The 12,928-nt window shown below is 43.2% G+C and overlaps 1 protein-coding gene across 1 annotated transcript in view; it reads left to right on the top strand.

The window, feature by feature from the left end:
* HDAC9 (histone deacetylase 9) overlaps positions 1–12,928 on the top strand; it is a 703,417-nt gene that overhangs the window by 661,440 nt on the left and 29,049 nt on the right. The window lies entirely within an intron of this gene.

Here is a 12,928-nt window from a genome sequence, read left to right as displayed (position 1 = left end):
AAACAGATGGACATCATACCAAATGGACTGAAGGTAAAAAATCCATTGCGATCGACATACTACACTGACTATGGTGAGAGACTGTGCCGTACACTCTCAAAGAAACTGAGGAACCATCGCCATCTGTATAGCAGAAAGGAGAAGATCAAGAATGAGCTCTCAAAACTGGAGACTCCCATACAAAACCAACCTTCCACACAAACTTCCACGTGGCTGGACTTTACAAAAACAAGACAAGCCATTTACAACGCACTCTTCACTTCTCTACAGAGGACTAAGGACACTAAACTATCTAAACTCCTACATGCCACAGGGGGCTACAACAGTGGTACCCTCAATTCATCTAACAATATGATTAATCTATCCAACATACACTTAGCCCAGCGGAAGAGTCTGTCCTATCTCGGGGACTCTCTTTCTGCCCCACCACCCCCACGAACATGATACAGTTCTGCGGTGATCTGGAAGCCTATTTTCATTGTCTCCAACTTAAGGAATATTTTCAAGACACCACTGAACAGTGACCCAAAGGAACCCTCCTACCAACACTACAAGAAGAAGAATTCTACATTGACTCCTCCTGATGGTCAAAATGACAGACTGGACTTCTACATAGAATGCTTCCACTGACGTGAAATTGTGATCAAACAGCATCGCTTGCCCCATAACCTCAGCCGTACAGAACGCAATGCCATCCACAGCCTCAGAAACCACTCTGACATTATAATCAAAGGGGCTGACAAAGGAGGTTCTGTAGTCATAATGAACACATCAGATTGTGAACAGGAGGCTGCCAGGCAACTCTCCAACACCACATTCTACAGGCCACTATCCTCTGACCCCACTGAGGAGTACCAGAAGAAACTACACCATCTGCTCAACAAACTCCCTGCTGCAGCACTGGAACAAATCTACATGGACACACCCCCAGAGCCCCGACCAGGGGTATTCTGTCTGCTACCAAGATCCATAAACCTGGAAACCCTGGACGTCCCATCATCTCAGGCATCAGCACTCTTACAGCAGGATTATCTGGCTATTTGGACTCTCTCCTCAGACCCTATGCTACCAGCACTCCTAGCTATCTTCAAGACACCACCAACTTTCTGAGGCAACTACAATGCATTGGTGATCTTCCTGAAAACACCATCCTGGCCACCATGGATGTAGAAGCTCTTTATGCCAATATTCCACATGAGGATGGACTACAAGCTGTCAAGAACAGTATCCCTGATGAGGCCACAGCACACCTGGTGGCTGAGCTTTGTGACTTTGTCCTCACCCACAACCATTTCAGATTTGGAGACAATCTATACATTCAAGTCAGTGGCACTGCTATTGGTACCCGATGGGCCCACAGTATGCCAACATTTTATTGGCTGACTTAGAACCACTCTTCTTCAGCTCTCGTCCCCTAGTGCCCCTCCTCTACTTGCGCTACATTGATGATATCTTCATCATATGGACCTATGGGAGGGAGGCCCTTGCAGAATTCCAACTGGATTTCAACAATTTCCACCCCACCATCAACCTCAGCCTGGACCAGTCCACACAAGAGATCCACTTCCTGAACACTACAGTGCAAATAAGTGATGGCCACATAAACACCACCCTATACCGGAAACCTACTGACCGCTATGCCTACTTTCATGCCTCCAGCTTCCATCCAGGACACAGCACATGATCCATTGTCTCCAGCCAAGCCCTAAGATACCCCTGAATTTGCTCCAATCCCTCAGACAGAGACAAGCACCTACAAGATCTTTATCAAGCATTCTTAAAACTAGAATACCCACCTGGGGAAATGAGGAAACAGGTTGACAGAGGGAGACAGGTACCCAGAAATTACCTACTACAGGACAGGCCCAACAAGGAAAATAACAGAACACCACTGGCCAGCATGTACAGCCCCCAGCTAAAACCTCTCCAGCACATTATCAACGATCTACAACCTATCCTGGAAAACGATCCCAGACCTTGGGAGGCAGGCCAGTCCTCGCTTACAGATAGCCCCCCCAACCTAAAGCAAATACTCACCAGCAACTACACACTACACCACAGAAACACTAACCCAGGAACCAATCCCTGAAATAAACCCCATTGCCTATTCTGTCCCCATATCTATTCTAGTGACACCATCAGAGGACCCAACCACATCAGCCACACCATCAGAAGCTCATTCACCTGCACATCTACTAATGTTATATATGCCGTCATGTGCCAGCAATGCCCCTCTGCCAAGTACATTGGTCAAACTGGACGGTCCCTATGTACAAGAATAAATGGACACAAATTGGACATCAGGAATGGTAACATACAAACGCCAGTAGGAGAACACCTGATCACTCTTGTTACAGTGTATATGGTAACACCCATTGTTTCATGTTCTCTGTGTATATAAATCTCCCCACTGTATTTTCCACTGAATGCATCCGATGAAATGAGCTGTAGCTCACGAAAGCTCATGCTCAGATAAATTTGTTAGTCTCTAAGGTGCCACAAGTCCTCCTTTTCTTTTTGCGGACACAGACTAACACAGCTGCTACTCTGAAACCTGTCAATCTTCCTGGACATTCTGTAACAGATTTGAAAGTAGCTATACTTGAACAAAAAAACTTCAGAAACAGACTTCAAAGAGAAATAGCAGAACTAAGATTCATTTGCAAATATAACGCCATTAATTTGGGCTTGAATAGGGACTGGGAGTGGCTGACTCATCACAAAAGCAGCTTTGGCTCTCCTGGAATGGACACCTCCTCATCTATTATTGGGAGTGGACTACATCCACTCTGATCGAATTGGCCCTGTCAACACTGGTTCTCCAATTGTGAGGTAACTCCCTTCTCTTCATGTGTCAGTATATTTATGTCTGCATCTGTAATTTTCACTCCATGCATCTGAAGAAATGGGGTTTTTACCCATGAAAGCTTATGCTCAAATAAATCTGTTAGTCTTTAAGGTGCCACCAGACTCCTTGTCATTTTCTACTGTGTTTACCTGACTGTGAATCACAATAAAGTGGAGTAAATTCTGAACCTTGGTCCCAGTTCTTCGGACTGGCTCTGTGGGGCAAAGGTCCTCTGTTGGAGCCCAGATGGCTGTATGCCACCTTTGTGTATTCCCTGGGGCAGCTGAGAACTGGTTTTGCCTCTGGCATAAGTTAGTCCAGCCTCAGGACTCTTCCTCCCTCTGCTGTCTGATAACAATGTACCTGACAAGACTCTAACATGATTCCTACATTAGGGGAGCTGGGAGGTGGTGGTATAGATTCAGCTATGTCATTCATATGCCATCCATGATTTTCCTCACACCGGGGGAATCCTTACCTGCCCTTTCAGAGCATCCTTTACAGCCCCTTTGAACCCTCAGAGAGGCACAAAGTGCTGTCGTATGAGGCAGAATCTGACCCTTCATTCTCATATATCTTTTTAACAGACTACAGCAGAATGGTGCTCAGTGTATTTAATTTGGAAATTACGATTATTGAAACCCAAACCCAGTTTCAAGACAGTTTCCTCTCTTTTGCTGAATTTTACACACTGCTTCTGCAATAATAAATGACAGGCAGTGCATTTTTGGGTTATTATAACATGTGTCAGGTGGTGTTTGAAGGCATAAAGCCAGAGACAAAGTGACTAACTACCCAGTAATCCCTTAGAAATGCACTTCCTTGAGTTCCTCTTGCTAGTAGGAAATCGAGTTTATTAAACATAAGGGACCAACTCATAGGAAATGCAAAGCACCCACAACTCATGTTGACTTCACTGGTAGAGTGGGTGCCAATTTGAGCCAGGAAATTCAACATTAACCCTGAAGCTACCTGATCATTGAAAACCCATCCTTGCTGTACCCATTGTAGGTATTGCCGTAATCTCAGCATGGTGCATTATTTTACATATGGGGACCAGATCCTCAGCTACTGTTCATCGGCATGTGCTGCTTTACATAAGCTGAGGATTTGTCCCTGAATTTAATGATTATGTAGGTGTGATTGGGTAAATACATGACAAAGTGAGAGCCTTAGTTCACAGAATGATAGATCTGCACACTGTGAAAAGGTCAGATCGAAGATATCTAGTCCATTCTGCCTTTTTGGCAGAATTCTGTAGACCTTATCCAGTCAGCACCAATCCGTTCTGAATTTCTGAGCCGTGGGCTTAAGTCAGAATCTTTGGGGAGCACCACGGAAAAAAAATTAGCAGATGCTTAGATAAGGGGCACACTAGGATTTTCCTTATCTCCTGAGGATCTCTGTGAAAGCAGCCCCTGAGAACCATCGACAGCTGATGCAGATGGGAGCAGCCTTGAAGCTCATCTGATTGACACTGGAGACTGATCCCAGGCTCTGGGGCTGTCAAGTTGGCTTCAAGTCACCTTTTGCCCTCCACTTCACAAGTCCTGCCCCAAGCACCATTCAGCCTAACTGGAGGATCTGGCCCTCTGTATTTTACTTAATTTTCATACATAAGAACGGCCATACTGTGTCAGACCAATGGTCCATCTAGTCCAATATCCTCTCTTTCCACAGTGCTCAATGCCAGGTGCTTCAGAGGGCATGAACAGAACAGGGCAATCACCAAGTGATCCATCCCCTAACATCCAGTCATAGCTTTTGGCAAACAGAGGCTAGGGAAACTCATAGCATAGGATTGCACCCCTGACCATCTTGGCCAATTGCCATTGATGGACCTATCCTCCATGAATTTATCTAGTTCTTTTTTTAACCCAGTTATAGTTTTGGCCCTCACAACATCCCCTGGCATCGAGTTGACTGTGCATTGTGTGAAGAAGTACTTCCCTTTCTTTGTTTTAAATCTGCTGACTATTAATTTCATTGGGTGACCCCTAATTCTTGTGTTATGCGAAGGAATAAATAACACTTCCTTATTCACTTTCACCACACCAGTCACAATTTTATAGACCTGCTGATTTAAATGATAGGTTACATACCACAGTTAGTTGTTCTGCAATTTCACAATAGAAATGCATTCTAAGGGACAGATTTTCTGGTATGGTATGGCTGTTTTGTGCCACACACCCAGCAGAATGTGGCCCTAATCTAGCTCCACTGTGGAGAATCACTACTGGGAAAAGGTGATTTCTTGTGTAAGGCTCTTATCCTTGCCCTGGAATAGCAGGACAAGAGAGGCATGGGCAAAGGAAAGGGTTTGGCCAGAATACCTTGTGCAATGCCAATCCTAGACTGTGGTTTCAGCCCAGTCGAGCTGTTTGCAGATGGCATAAATTAGAGCAGTCCTCAAGATGCTCTAATTCAGAGGTCGGCAACCTTTGGCATGTGGCCCATCAGGATAATACACTGCCGTGAGACATTTTGTTTGCATTGACTGTCCGCAGGCACAGGCCCCTGCAGCTCCCAGTGGCTGCAGTTCACCGTTCCCGGCCAATGGGAGCTGCGGGAAGTGGCAGCCAGCACGTTCCTGTGGTCTGCGCCGAAGGTTGCCAACCCCTGCTCTAATTTAATGTAGGTGGAAGAGTGCAAGCCAAGTGTTATGCACCCCCCATGACTGGCTCTCTTTGGAAAACAGCTGTATCTCAGGATCTGGCCCTTAATCTTTCTAACAGAAATTATAACATGATGAAAATCCCAATCAGTTCAGAAACCACAAAATCTTGCTGGAGTTTATTCTTCTTTCTATTTTCCTCAGTATGATTTCACTGCCAATTTTTAAAGATGCCTTTTTGCCTCTAACTGCTCCTTGATCATAATAGTCTACAATTCTAGTTTAAATAAGTGGGTGCTGAGGTCCCTTGGCAAGTCACAGGGGATACATAACACCTTGCAGGATTAGACCAGTAATTTGGGTGAGCCAAATCCTCTGCTAGTGTAAATTGATGTAGTTCCATTGACATCACTCATGGTTCCCCATGAGAAGCAACTCACCTGAGAAGGGGCCAGCAGGAAGCCCAGCCTTTAAGCCAATTCACTGGGTGGAGCAATCTGTGCCAGCCTAATGACTTTACTTAGTGTGCCTGCCTCTCTCCTGGGCTGGTGTGGCTCTGAACATCCCCCTACACATAGCTGTGGCATAAAATCCAAGATCTAGCCCAAAGCTTTATTGACCTCAGTGACAGAGCCAAGTTTTCTGGTATTTAGACCTTCTCCATTTATCCCTTCCACTCTACCTCTCTGACTTCACAGCCACGTGCAATACTTTCCTATACATTTCTCCAGTTCTGGCAACTCTTTCCCCTCCTTGTGAATGTGGACCCTTGTTCAGTGTTCAGAGGTCACTCCCTCTTGTTCTGGCTGATCCTCCTAGAACTCTCTTTCTCTTTTAGCCACTGCGGCAATTGCTCTTTAAACACTTTCTTAAAACCTTCATTTTCTCTTTAGCCCTATAAATATGTCTGTGAAAGTTGTAGCCATACTCTGTATTTTGGATACTACATAACGATAAAATGCATTGCATTATTCCACTGTATTTAGTTACAAACGAAATGTTATAACAGCACTAAAAGTGAATAGTTCCCTTATCTTGTACCTTTCCATTAATTTTATCTATGTATTACAGTCATAGAGATAGACAGTGCAAAAGATAATTGAAGGAAGAGGTGGGGGGAACTGCTTCTTCCCTCATGCACTACCTTTGCCTCTTGGAGAGAAGTTGGCTGACATGTCTGCGCTATCCAAAAGGGGCCGCCTTGTGGTAGAGGTGCACAAGTTGCTTCTTACAGAAGGAGTAGTAAGGAGGCATTCAGGGGATGTGGGCCACCGTCGAAGTACCTAGAAAGACGGGGGCATTGCAGTGCACATGGCTTCTGAAGCCCGAGCCATTGTGCCCAATGGGGAAGGCTAGCTCCTGTACTCCCCACTCTTCTCCCTCATTCCAGCACATATTTGGTGAGACGGGTCAATATTACTTGGCTTTCAGTTAGGTGTCTTGTGTCTCCTCAAGTATGTACACCATAGAGGTTTGATAACGTAAGATAGGTACACGGTAGCAGTTAAAAACCAATTAATTATGAAAAACATACTACTGTAGGACTAACAACTGTGTAGGAAAACATCTATTATAGAAATTGTTAATCCTCCAAAAATGCATTTCTGAGAATGCTGGTATTTATTTAATGAACAACTACTGTCTAATTTAATCTAAATTAAATGCCTGCATGAGACATGTAATTTAAAGCTGAGCTTCTTTCTGTAGTATTAAAACCATGAAGTTACCAGCTCTGCCGGGAGGTCAAATATTCGTCTTGTAAACTCAGGTATTTTAGTACTGGCATTAAGAACTTCTGCCATTTGGAAAGTGCCTTTCATAAGAATGTATTTGGCATTAAATGCAGAATCCCTCTCCCTCATTCACTCAAAGTCCAGATCCTATTGACTCAGGCAAACCTCTGATGGACTTCAAAGGAAGTTTTGCTTGAGTAAAAGTAAGGATCAAACCCTAAAAGAATAACTTGTTCTCCAAACAGAGGACAAGCTTTGCAAAGTGCTTTAGCTGTAGCCCAGCACTGGAAGGGTCAACTGTCATTTGACTCCTGTGTGGAGATATTTATTTAGGACACGTAGCCTGATGACTCAGGAAGTTATGTAAAAACTGACCCACTTAATTTTAGATGCGATTGTTGGAAGAATATCAATGAAAAATAATCAAATAGTCATGAAAGAACCGCAAGGATAGAGTGCAGAACACTGGTGGGTAGATTCTTGGCAGTGACCATCACAAAAGTTTTAATGAGAGGAAAACACATTCTCAAGTAAATTAGAGAGTAATGACATGATTAAATGGTAAATAATAGTTAAATGCATGCCTGTAGGTCCAGGACAGAGACTGTGGAGTTTTTGTGTTTTGGGAGTATTTCTTTCTGTACTGTGCTGAATAGCCAGAGGAGATCACCAGCTGTCTGCTAGTAATTTAGGGTCAGATTGTGGCTTTTAAGATACTGACTATGCTGGGGGGGGGCGGCACGGGGGGGGGGGGGAAAGAGGGGGGAAGTGCACAAAGACCCTGCTGCAGCGGAGCTCTCAGGAGGTTTTCTGGGTAATTTAGCAGCTCCACCACCCTTTCAGTGGCTGCACTGTCCCCTCCTCTTTCCACCAACCACCTCCTCAGGAAAGGCGGGGGACCACGTCTCTGACCTCACCCCACCTTTTTACCCAGCTAGCAGGGAGCAATGTCTGTACAAGATAGGACTGTCTTCCTTGTATACAGTAGAGGTGCTATGCTCCCAGATGCAAGCACAGTTCCCATTAATTTTTTAAAAAGTGTATTATTATACAAAAGAATCCTGACAATGGTACATCCCTCGGCCCACACCGCTTCCCGCAGCCCCCATTGGCCTGGAACGGGGAACTGCAGCCCATGGGAGCTGCGATCGGCCGAACCTGCGGACGCTGCCGATAAACAAACCGTCCCGGCCCACCAGTGGATTTCCCTGATGATCACAATGGTTCCTTTTGGCCTTGGGACCAAGAGCCTATTGAATACAAGTTTTGCACGTGCACTGATGAGAGAATAGAGACTGTGCATGTTACAGTTTATGGAAAACATAAGTAGCACAATACTGGCCTGGAGCAGCCCTTCCACATGTGACTCTCCCATCTGCTTGGAGAGAGGAGCACTGAACACAGTGTATTAACAAGTGTTCCTTATGGTCTCTTCCATGGTTACGATTTATGATACAATATATTCTTGAATATTTCATTCTCAGAGTGACTATAGGAGAGATTTTACTTTAAGGCATCTAGGAATACAATATGTGATTTATCCTATGGATGGGTTAACATTAGGAAATGACTTATCTCTTTGCTCCCTACTCACTAACTCATTACGTCAGAGTGCTTTGAGGGTGACCACCAGGTAGCTAGCTCATTTGTGCAAGTCTCCGCTCCAGGGGGTAACTTTGCATACTCTGCTTTTGACCTTCATCATGGAGCAGTACGGCAGGCTGTTCACCCCAGCCTAGGATTGTATGCTGTCTGGTGCAGTAGAATCCAGCACCCCTTAACAGGGCCCACTTTAAAATATAAAGCTTGGGGGGGGGGGTGAAGGGAAAATAATTTGTAATTTTTTTTTATTTGGAATTTTATTAAAATTCCAACCAGCACTATATTTAATCAGAAAATGGGGGATAGGAAGGGAGAGAGGGAGTGGGGGAGTAATATGGACATTTAGTTCAAGTCAATGGGGCCACTTGTAGTGTGTGAAGTTAAACGTGCATCAATCATTGCAGGCATGGGTCTGTAGTTAAGAATACCCATCAAGTGCATAGCCTTGATGTATGTTGCTAACCGTGTATGTCAGTGTCAAATTTACAATTTGCTGTTTACACCATTGCTGTTTAGTTCTACTACTCAACATTTTTATAATTTCTACAGATTCCAAAGAAAAAAATTTGGTTTATAAAGTCTGATTTTCAACCTGGCCATAATCTATCCTTCCTTTCTGAGTCTAGAGATTTGGCACAGTTTGGCACCCACGATTTTTTGTTGGCAAAATTTAAGGCAGTTAGGAGGCAGGCTTCTAGAAACTGCTCCGCATCATCTTGACTGTGGTCCCATTGAAGTCAATGGAAGTTTTATCATTGAATACAATAGGCTCATAATTAGCCAATGCTGGGCACTTTTGCAAACCACCCCCTGTATATCTAAGTACTGGATTTGAGAGGGAAACAAGTACTTCAATGTATGAATTATAAACAGGGTGCCTGAAAATAATTGTTGACACAAAACCATGCTCACAGTTTCCTGGCACAAAAAAAAAAAGGCTATTCTAAAAAATCTGGCTACTGGTGTGTAAGTATTAAGAAATGTACTGATGCAGCACATTCACGGTAGCATTTGGGAAATACCAGCCTGTGTTTAATCTTTTCCTTATTATTTATCCACTTGAAACAATCAATTGTTAACATCCATAGGGATGGATGTTTTCAAAATGACATCCTCTTTTTATACCCTCTCTCATGGGTGCAAGTATTTGTGGGCACAATTAAGCCATTTACGCATCTAAGTAATGGACTGCACTCACCAATTAATGTACGTAGATGTCTAAATGGCCTGAGTTGTCCTTGCAATTATTTCTGTCCACCAAATTGCAGGCTCAAAAAGGGATGCCCATTTCAGGCTAAGCTGCAAATCAAGCTCTTAGTATTTTTAATATGACTTTCCATTTTAAACCTCTATCGGAACCTGTTCTGTTCGCATAAAATGCTACCATACTATACATCTTACACACCGCAACAAAAGCAGACCCTTTTACAGTATGGCAAGGCCAAACTGAAACTGTTTTTTGAAGCCACCATCACAACTGGCACCATTGTCAGCAATGTCAGGAAAGAGGCCAAGAATTGAATCTGCCACTGGTTTTTAAGGATTCGGGTGAGTCTGAAGGTTTAGGATTAAAAATTGGATTGTCTGACCCCTTCCTTGCCCCAGTCACCCCAGTTCTGGTCACTTGGGAATTTAGAGACATGCTCAGTCTCCTTATACCAGGAGAGATGACTGCTTCTTTTCACAGTGCTTGTTTCCCTTTCCTCCCCCATATCCCTTAATTATTTGACATTATTTGGCAATATTGTAACATTGATATTTGCTAGTAGTTTGAGGAAAGCAAGCAAATGAAATAACCTGGTAATGATCTCTGTCACAAGTACTGAGTACGATTTTCAAAAAGAAGAAAAATCTATTGGGAGAGTCTCTGAATTTATTGCCAGAAAATTATGGTGTGGCTGCAGTGACCCTTGTGTTCGTATATCGTTTTCAAACTGTGCAGGGTATTGGATTCAGTAGAACTTTCCCTTCCTGACAGAAGCTGTGTGAAGTGAGGGATAATCGCATCTCAAAGTCCTGTTGCACTTCCCACAAAGCTGAAGGGAGAGTTACACAGCATGTGGATGTGGGGAGCCCAGGAACTATTCATTCGTCTTCATTTCCTTTGAATGCTATGTGTTCATCTCATGGTACCACTGCTGGCACTGTCTTGATATAAGTCTGAAGATCCCATGTGTAGTCTGCAGACAGAAATAAATCCTCTAGGTAAAAGAAAGTGGAAACTGGCTAATGATCAAAGGTTATCCTCATTCCACTTCTTCCTTCACTTTTATTATCCTACTAAATTTGGTCTTTTGCAAAGCTTTTTTTTTTTCCCCCACTGTGAGTGAAGGTTGAGCTTAAATGAGAGATTTAAATTTTTGCTTGTTTTTCAAACCATGTGTAATTTGAAGCACAGTATAGTGGCTTCTGTAGAGTCAACACTGCAGTTCTTACAGAGCTACACTAGGCTGTGAAACGGTTTAAAGAATTAACATTTCACTTCAAGTGTTCTGGGATCAGCCCTGGGACAAGCAGCAAGTAGAATTTTGTGAACAATTAGGCAAAATGTGGAATAATTAAGGACCCGATCCTGCAAACAGTTATAGCCATGCTTAACTATATGTCCCATTGAAGTAAATGGGGTTACTTGTGTGCTTACTTCTTAAGCATCTGTGTAAATGCTTACAGGGTCAGGGCTTCAGGCTGTGTCTCAGAACATTTCTCCAGAATATTTTTTTCATTTATTGCAATGTCGAATTTCTACATTCCTTTCTCACTGGAGCACAGTAAAAATGTCTTTCTGGAGCCCTAGACCCCTGGGTGTCTTTCCAATCTGTTTATTAAACCAAGGGGACATGAGGTGCTCTGGAGATGGTAGGGACCACTGGCGGAAGAGCAACTAGAACAGAGTGGATAGAAGTGTGAGACCCAGGCTGCAAGTGTGTTTTGAATTTAGCTTAAAAAGTCTCAAGGCCTAACCTGCCATTAACCATTGGAAGGGAGGTCAAGCAAAAGCAAAAACTGCCCTTGGAAATTACACAACCATTTTCAAAATTTTCCTCCCCAAATTATCTATCTTTTTATGAAATTTGATTAAACAAAAATAAAAGAATTTCACCGAACTTTAATCTCAGATGAAATTTAAGTGGTGGTGTTACCTGAGTTGAATACCCTCATAAAGCTGGATACAATGGAACTCCATTGGGAGCCTCTGGTTGTGATGCAGGGAAACAGAGTGTTGTGGATCAGGACTGAGGAACACTAGCAGAGCTGTCTGGTAAACCTTGAACAGTTTCAGCCTGCACTAAGCCTGATTCCAGAGATTGTTGTTAGTGCCCTGGCTTTAACAAACACCAAAATGTAACATATAGTATTATTTATTTTTTACACTTTGGTAGTGCATTAAGATCAGGGCCCATTGTGCTGGTCCCTGTACAAAGTGAAAAATGCATCTAAGAGTCTAAAACTTAATTTAGCAAGATACAGTCTTTGTTCAAGATAGTTTCTCTTACCCACAGGCTCATTTTCAGCTTTTACTAGCCTGCCTGGCCAGGATCCATCACAGAGCTCAAATCACTTGTTGTTGGTTTTGTTTTTGTTTTTTGTCTCCTATGGTGAAGGATAAAGGTGGATTCTCTCTTTGTTCCTTATATCCCCAAAGGAATGTCTATGTCTTGCAGGTTAGGAAGACCTCCTGGGGATTTAGTCTCCTGTGTTCTCCGGGATACAGGAATCGTGTTAAATCTCTACCTCTTGAGTTCAGGATCAGGATAAATGCCACTGGTTTAGCTTCATGGTTTTGTTTACTGCTAATATGTAAACTGGGGTAAATCTGCAATGTCTTTTCTAGGACAGACCTGTTCATCACCTTTACCTAGGCTAGCCTGTCTGGTCGTAAACATGTTCTAGTAATGTCACACAGTGGGAATTCACAGCTTCACATATAACTATGTGAATGTGTATCATTTTACAATGATATTAATAACCAGTGTGTTATTAGCTTTCGTATGGTACCTCACAAGGCATATTTTGTACAAATCTCATTGCAGTAGGGTGTGAATACAGAGGTGCCTAGGGTCAGAGTTACACTTTCTTCTGTAGCATTTAGGGCTGACCAATGTTGGAGCCAGGTTACTGAAATAGATGAAC

The sequence above is a fragment of the Lepidochelys olivacea genome, assembly GCF_965140295.1.
Source record: "Lepidochelys olivacea isolate rLepOli2 genome assembly, chromosome: 2".
NCBI classification, from domain to species: domain Eukaryota; kingdom Metazoa; phylum Chordata; order Testudines; family Cheloniidae; genus Lepidochelys; species Lepidochelys olivacea.
The sequence above is the reverse complement of the archived record's forward strand: the minus strand, read 5'-3'. Positions and strand labels throughout refer to the sequence as shown.